Source organism: Octodon degus, unplaced genomic scaffold (genome assembly GCF_000260255.1).
Source record: "Octodon degus isolate 3935 unplaced genomic scaffold, OctDeg1.0 scaffold00351, whole genome shotgun sequence".
NCBI lineage: Eukaryota > Metazoa > Chordata > Mammalia > Rodentia > Octodontidae > Octodon > Octodon degus.
In genome coordinates this window covers 595029-603485 of record NW_004524927.1, presented here as the reverse complement: position 1 = coordinate 603485, position 8457 = coordinate 595029, and positions in this window count along the sequence as shown.

Genomic DNA, 8457 nt, shown 5'->3' with positions numbered 1-8457 from the left:
CTCAATCACAAGCTTGCAAAACCATTTAAGTGAATGTGAAGACAGAGTTTCCGATCTTGAAGATGCTGGTGTAGCTAGTGAAAAGGTAAGAAAGGATCTCCTAAAAACAACAAGGATGCAGGAAAGAATAATTCATCACCTGCAAGATGATGCAAAGATGAACAATGTGAGACTAATAGGCATCAATGAGAAAGAAGAAAATTCACCTTTGGTCATTTTATTATAACCAGATTCCACTTAATATTCCCAAAGAACACAACCAGAAAGTGATCCATCTAATGTCTCCTTAGACTATCAAGCCTCTACTGTTGCTTCCAGTAAATTAGTGTGGGAACACTTCATGATGTATTCGGATATTGTGCCCCAATTGTAATTGATTAATTAATTAATTAATTAATTTAGTACAGGATCTCACCATGCAGCTCAGAATCATAGTGATCCTCCTGTCTCAGCCTCCTCTGCCCTGGGATTATGGTGTGTGCCACCACGCCCAGTTTTGGTGGCAGGTTTGGCATGCCCAGGATGGGCTGTACCCTGATTTTTATACTAGAAAGTTATTAGTTAGATGACTAAGAACTATAAATGAGGCATAAACAAAGGGATCAACAGAGCCAGTGTGTGTATTTGATGACTGAGTTTTTCCCCAGTTAGGATATCAGCATAGTTTAGCCATCAACCAGGATGGTGTCACTGAGAAAAGACAATTACTAAAAGATCACATAATAAACAGGATATGCCTGAGGCCTCAGGGACACAGAGGGAGGGGGACTAGTCCAGCTGGTAGGGGATGGGGGGGAGCAACAACAGCCAGGGTTCTCAGAGAAGGAGACTTGGACAGGGCCAGGAGACCTCCGGCAGCTGGGAACAAGAGGACATCTGGGCAAGTGGCCCAGCATGGCACATGAGGATGGTGGGAAGTGTGCAACAGGGTTAGGGGAACTCAGACACAGGGATGCTGCAGCTCAGCTAACAGAGCCACCAGGAGGTGAGCTCTAGCAGCCACTGGAGCACTGTAAGGGAAGAATGTACCAAGTGTATAGGGAATGCAGAAACAGCCAAGCTCCAGAGCTAGGTGCCTAACTGGTAGGCACCATAAAAGAAAAGCATGTGTTGTGGGGACAAGAATTTCTGTGATGTGGGTGACCATGCCAGGGACAGGGCTGGCAGGTAAGAACACACTCCATGGACATCATGGAAGCCAGGTCTAAGTGAGGACAGCAGGGTCCCCTTCTCCAGGCAGGGACCCCTGAGGATACACATAACCTACATGCTGCATCTTCTCCACAGCATCCCCCATGTGGGCCTGAAGGCTGAGCCTCCTCAGGAAATTTGAGGCTGCCCAATTCCCTGCACATGGGCAGCTGCTTGTTGCCTCTGGTCTGCGCTGTAATGGGACGTAAGGTCCCATCTCCTGCAGCCTCCATTCTTTCCCCCATGCCACAGGGACAGACAGCACTTAAGTCACTGCCATGGGACTGACTGATAGGCACTGCTTCCCAACCATCCTGCCCTGAAGTAATTGCTTCCTTCACTCATTCATTCACTCATTCATTCATTCATTCATTCATTCATGCGTTCATTCAAGAAATGCTTTCTGAGCTCTCCAAGTACCCAGAACAGGGATTAGGTGCTAGAAAGTAAAAACAAATTATGAAAATAAACATAGTTTCTGTCTTCTTGAAGCTCACAGAAGGGCAGGTGTGGTCAGATACAAGTAAACATGCAATTATGGTATAATGAGAGAGGAACTCTATCATCATAGCTGGGCAATTAATCTCATAATAAGCCAGTGTTGAACAGCATTCAGATTTTGTTAGCTTTGGACACATCTAATTCTATCTCCCCTATGAACTCTGGGTTCTCAGGAACAAGATCTGTGTTCCAAACTGAACAGTAATTTGTTGAACCTGCTTCCTGCTTCACTGACAAGTGTCCTTTTATTTTTATGGTACAGAAATGTTGATCTGATTTTGTGGACATAATGTCTTAGTATATACATAATGAGATGATGACTATGGTTAAACAAATTTCACCACCTTTCATAGATAGTGTAGTCCGGTTAAGAGCACCTGAACTCTACTGTCTTAGATAGATCTCACTGTGTAAGGCAGCATTAGTGCCTGTGGGCCTCTGGCTGGACATTAGATCCTGACACTTAGACTTAAAATCTCATTCTGCACATTGTTACCAACTTCTCCTCCATCTTATTTCCCTTCCTCCTCCAGTAATCTCCACTGTACTCTCTACTTCTATGTAGTCACCATTTATTTAGGCTTATATATTATTAAGGTTATACAGTGTTTTTCTTATCTGTATCTTGCTTATTTCACTTAGCATAATGTTTCATCTGTGTTGTCTTAGGTTTTTTTTTTTTTTGTTTTGTTTTTGTATTTTAGGGAAGGTTCTACAGGGTGCTCAGGGTCTCACTACTAGATTAGACTCACGGTGATCCTCCTGTTTACAGCCTCCCAAGAGTTGGGATTATAGGCATGCGCCACCACACCCAGTCTCAATTGCTGTAGCAGTGTACTCTGGGGGCAGGGCCAGCACAGCAGGAGCAAGAATCAAACCCCCAACCCCTGTGCCTGCTTGCAGGTGCTTTAATCCACTGAGCTATTTGGCCAGCCCTATCTGTGTTGTCTTAAATGGCAGAAGTAGCATCATTTCTTTATCCACTCATTCAGTGATGGTCTTTGGGTTGGAGCTGCTCTTGACTATTGCAAATGATTTAACAAATGCAGGAAGGCAGATGTCTCTGTGAGGTGATGATTTCACTACCATTAAGGAGGAGGACACCAGATAACTGGATCATATGCTAGCTCGATTTTTTTGAGGCATATTCATGCTGTTTTCAATAATGGATGTGCTGATTTGTATTCCTTCCAACAATGTGCAAGGATTCCCTTTTCTCTATGTCCTGTGAACATTGTTGTCTTTTGACTTTTTGTTGATAATTATTCAATCAACTATGAACCATTCAGGTCTTGATTTGCATTCCCCGATGATTAGAGATGTTGGACATACTTTCATCATGTACCTATTGAACATTTCTATGCCTTCTTTGAGAAAAAAAATCTATTCAGGTCCTTTGCTCATTTGTTATTCAAGTTACTTGTTTTTTTTTTTTTAAGTTACTGGATTATATGGCTTCCCTTGTGGCTTAGTTCCCTTTCTTGTTGCTGAGACAAAATTCTTGACAACCAAAGCTAAAGGAGGAAAGGCTTATTTAGCTCACAGTTTGCAGAGGTTTCAGTCCATCATGGGCTGGCTCCAAGGCAGGGAGGCATGACAGACAGGCATCACAGAGAAGAAACAGCTCATAGCAGGCAGAAGGCAGCGAAGCAAGCAAGCAAAGCATGACCCCAGGTCTTTCTGGCCCTTATATCTTTCTTTTGTTTACATTTTTATTTTTAAGGAAAAATTTAAAAAGCATTAGAAATTATACAGAATTTCACTAAACAGAACAATAAGAATTCAACAATAGTAGTTGTATTGCACAATGTTGTCTGCAAATCAGATATTTAGATTGCTAGATATATGCATGCAAAATTTGCTTTAGAAAGTTATAAGAAATTAAAAAGGAGAAGAAAAAAACAATTAAGTATTAATTGCTCATTTCAATAGATCAGCAGAAATGTGTCTTATCCAGGTGTCTTAGGGTGGGCAGCACTTGCACCCTTAATCCGAGAGCCCTTGATCCTAGCATCGCAACATATGCAACTGCAACATCACCATAGTAGATCCAGCCACCCCTGTAAGAACCTACCTATGCCTGCATGAGGCCTAATTCATCTAGACACAAGTCACAACACCATAGATTTTCATCTATATTGAAACGCAGTAGGAATCAAAGCAGCATGGCACTGGCATAAAAATAGAGACAAAGACCAATGGAATAGAGTCTTAAAATAAATTTGCCCATAACAGATGATTTTCTGACAACCCCAACAAGATTACATAATGGAGAAAGGCTTGCCTCCTTATAAATGGTGAGGAAAGGGTATCTTCATCAAAAGGGTGGAACAGGGCATCTTTATATCTTACTACACCCAAAACTTAGGCTTAAATGGATAAAAGATATAAACAGCAGGCCTTAGATTTTAACACTCACAGAAGAAAACAAAGAGGGGATGTTCCTGGACACTGGCCTAAGTGATGGATATCATACCAAAAGCTCAGACAGCAAGAGCAAGTGGGAGGACATTAAACCAAAATGCAGCCACACCACAAAAGAGACACCAGTCAGAGGATGAGGTCTCTGCAGACAGGAGAGGATCTTTGCAAACCACAGATCTCATGAGGGACTGATGTTTTGTTTGTTTTTTCATATGTTTTTTGCAGAACCGGTGACTGAACTCAGGCCCTTGCGCTTGCCAGGGAAGTGCTTATTCTACTGAGCCATCTCCCCAGCCCAAGGGACTGATGTTGACAAGCACTTTTGATTTATTTGGTGGCTTGCTATGGCCTTTCAGCAAAATCTAGGAGTGATTCAAAGAGATACAATGAAGATCTGAATAGATCAGGAGAGGTTGGAGAGTAACCTGTGCTCAGGGCTCATTTAGTGTGTGTCAGCCCGGGTGATGCCAAGAGACAGCCCCCAGCCATGAGGTGTCAGCCTCTAAGGTCTGTGCTCCATCAGAACGATGTACTCAAGGTCACAGAGCAAGGACACACACCCCAGCTAGATGAGGAGATGACGAGAGATGAGGTCCCCTAACTGTGATCACCTTGAATATAAATCATTCCTCAGCTCCCTGGACTGGGCCATGGACTGCACACATTTACCCATCCATAACTTAAGGTGCTCCCTTTTCTTTGTTTCTATAAACAAGTGGAACCAAGGGCATTTTTATCTCCCTCTCTTGTTCTGTGATGCATTTTGTGTTTGTTTGTTTGTTTGTTGCTTCTTACAGTGAAGAAATTGATAAGAGGCAACAAAAATGAGAGGCACAGGAACTTTGGTTTACTCCATTGTACAAGTGGAAGCTCTGATGCACGGTGCATGCTGGCATTAACCTAGGGGGGTGTGCCACACTCTGACCTGGGTCACAAGGGTGTCACATTGAGCCAAGTGTCCCATTAGACAATTTCTTTCTGGTTCTATCCTCTTTCCTGCTTGTCTTGTTCTCTTGCTCCAAGTCTGGCCTGCGAGTGTTCGTTTTGTATTTCTCTTTGCATTTGTATTTTCATCTAACATTATACTGCCTCTTCCTGCACTTGGAAGCTGTCTCACTGCAAGTCATACACCTGCCTGGGGACCTCTCTGGGTCATCCCATTGGGAGATCTGATCCACTCAGCGCAGAGCACACACTGCTTACAATGGTGTGATCAGTCAGGTGGTGTATAATCAGGCAGGTGCTGGTCATGGGCGGCAGCTAACTTTTCTACCCTTTGGAATAAGTGCCAGACATGGACACATTCAGATTTCTCAAACCACCTGATTTACTTAAAAAGGAAATGTTTCTTCTCCTTCATACAGGGAAGACACACTTTCAGATATTTTGTTATCTGTACTGCTAAGATGAAGATAAACCTATGCAGGTTACTCTAGTAGGCAATTGAAAGGTAGAATGATCCCTCGATATTCTAGAACCTAGATTGTTCTAGAATTGTCTAGACAGTTGAGTACTGGTTCACTCTGCGGCTAATAGTGATGATATTTATCAGTGTCCTGAATGTTATCTCTTACTGGTCCATACCAGATACCACAGCAGATGAACTCACTTCCTGAATAGCAAACCCAGGACCAGGAGTCCAAAGACCTGGGCTATAGGGCTTTGAGCAAACAACTTTCCCTCTCAAGGCCTCAATGTCCTCACTCTAAATTCAGAGAACAAAGCCCAGTGAGGCCCTCAGTTAGTTCTAGCATCTTCTGAGAGCCTCCAGTGCTGTAGGGGTTGTTGGGGCTCATTTTGCAATGACAACCACAGCCTCAGCCCTTTACTCTCTCAGGTGCTAAGGCAGCTCCACTTGTTAGGTGTCTTGGGACAGGCACCACGGAAACCCAGATAAAGCTGAAGAACTGTCTCCTGCATTTCCCTTTAGATGCACTGTTATAAGAAGCAGCTTTAAAAGACATCAGAAGGGGTCCTGGCTGGGATTTCATGACCCAGGCAGACAGGGTACAGAGAGGGAGAAGGAGTGAGCTCTAAACCGGGTTCAATTGTTCAGATCAATCCATGCTTACTGAGCTCTCACTCCACACCAAGCCAGAAGCAACACCCAAGGATATTAAAAGAAGAGAGACATAAAGCTTTTTTTAAAAGGGTAATTAATTAATTTTAAAGGATAAATGAAAAAAAAACGTCACAAGAATAAGAAAAAAAAATGTCACCGGTCTGTTCTGTTATAATTCTGTATATGGTTAGATTTCTAAATTTCTTTGTAAAATTATGTAAATGCTTATTTCTACCTTTATAAAATTATTTTTCCTACATATTCTGTAAGATCTTAAAGTTCAACATACCAATATTTGATGGAAAATACCTGTTCCATGATATGCCAAAGATGTTTGATATTTAGACAGATAGGGTAAACCGAACTGCATACATTGCAGGTTAATAATAAGCTTCTCTTCTGGAGGGTTAACAGCCTAAGTTAGCAGATCAAAATTGGAGAAAAGGAAGGGCTGCAAGATCAGCCAACATTTTTGCCCTAGCCTTCCAAGGTCAGTGAAGACTCGGGACATAGGAGAACCTGTACTGTAACATCATGTAACTCAGTTGTGCTCCAAATTTTCTGATCAAGCAGATCATGGAGCCACAGAGGAATGTGATCGATGATGTATAGTGAGCCTGGGGAGAGTCACATGGAAAGAAAAAACATTCTCTCAGGCTTTCACAAAGAACAAACTGGTCAAGCAATGGCCGTGACTCATCCTCATGGCTGACACTGACAAAAGGATGCACAAAGGGCAGGATAGGATATCCTGAGAGTACTTGACTGACCTTATCAGATACAAAAGTTACATATCTTGCTATATAGGTCTTGCTTTATCTTGGTCTTAACCACCTAGATGAAAAGTATAAAAAGGAGGTATATAAAGTAAAGCCATATTAGCTGTAAAAGGCTCAAGTCAATAACTTTTGAGGATAACCCACTAATATTATAGACTGCTAGACTGTTTTGGATTGTTTAGCTGAATTCAAACACCTTAGTATTTAGATGCCAGTAGAATATTCACCTCTGACAGGACTAAACAAAAAAAGGGCGGATACAAAGGAAAGATCATTTTGTCTTTATATATACAAAATAGTTAGGATAAATATACAGCTACTTTCGCTTAATTCAATGAGAAGAAAGAGGTGTACTAATAGTGTTGGGACAGGATATCCTGTCTGCTTCTTGTACTATGGATAACCACTAAGAAGACAACAACGTACAATGTATTGATTATTGAAACTGTCCTATTATTCAGCTTTGAAACTGTCTCATTCATATTTATCTCTCAATAAATTTTTTTAAAAAGAGAGACACCCATGGACTGCAGGATTTTAAGGAGTTGGTAACAGCAGTGTGTCAAAAGAGGAGATGCACAGATAACAAAAGCATGCACTGCTCCGAATGGACAGGGCATAGAGCTGATAGACTGGGGTAAAAATACTCGCTCATTTACTCTAGGTGCCTGGTAGAAGACAGAGATGAATCCCACACAGGGAACTTCAGACATAGAGCCTTGGAGGCCGCTGGGCTTCCTCTGTCCAGGCCAAGGACAGCACGTGACCACTGAGGACTCCCTAATGAGAGAATCACAGTGCAAAGCCACTCAAGCAGTTAATCTGCCAGCAGCAGCATGAATGGTGAATTGGGAGTGGGACAGAGACAAGGGCAATAATTCATAGAGGAGAAAGTCAGTGGAGAAAATGAAAGAAAGGTAGGCTGAGGGCAAGTATTGTCAGATTTGTCATCCTGGCCCATCCATGGCAAGGGGCTCCCCGCACGCTGCCGGGCACGTCGTGCTCCCGTGAGTCAGCCAGGTGGTGAGGTGGGAGTGCACCCGGCACATGGCCAAACGGAAGACTTCAAGGGTGCCCAGTGATAGTTAGAATCTCTTGACTGTGCCAGATCTAACGCTTCATTTTTTTCTTAAAATACAATAAGTCACGTTCAAAAAAACCACCATTCTTGTAATGTAATCCAAGAGAAAATGGGGCAAAATAACAAGAAATGGTGTCACTGTTCTTCCTGCTGGTGTTTGCTTATTTTTGCACTGGATCCCTGGGTGTCTGTTTTTTTTAAAAAAGCTTCAGTCTCTGAATTAAATGCCCGCAGCATGGCCTGGATGTGCCCTGGACCAGTTTGCAAGCAGCGCAGTCAAAACAGGACAAGGCCTCCCGCGCTGTGCGGAGACCCAGTTAATACCAACGGGAAAACTCCAGCCAGCTGGGCTCTCACTAACTGCTTTCATTTGCAATGAGAGAAAAGAGCTGTCAGCTTAAAAGGGGACAATTTATTGT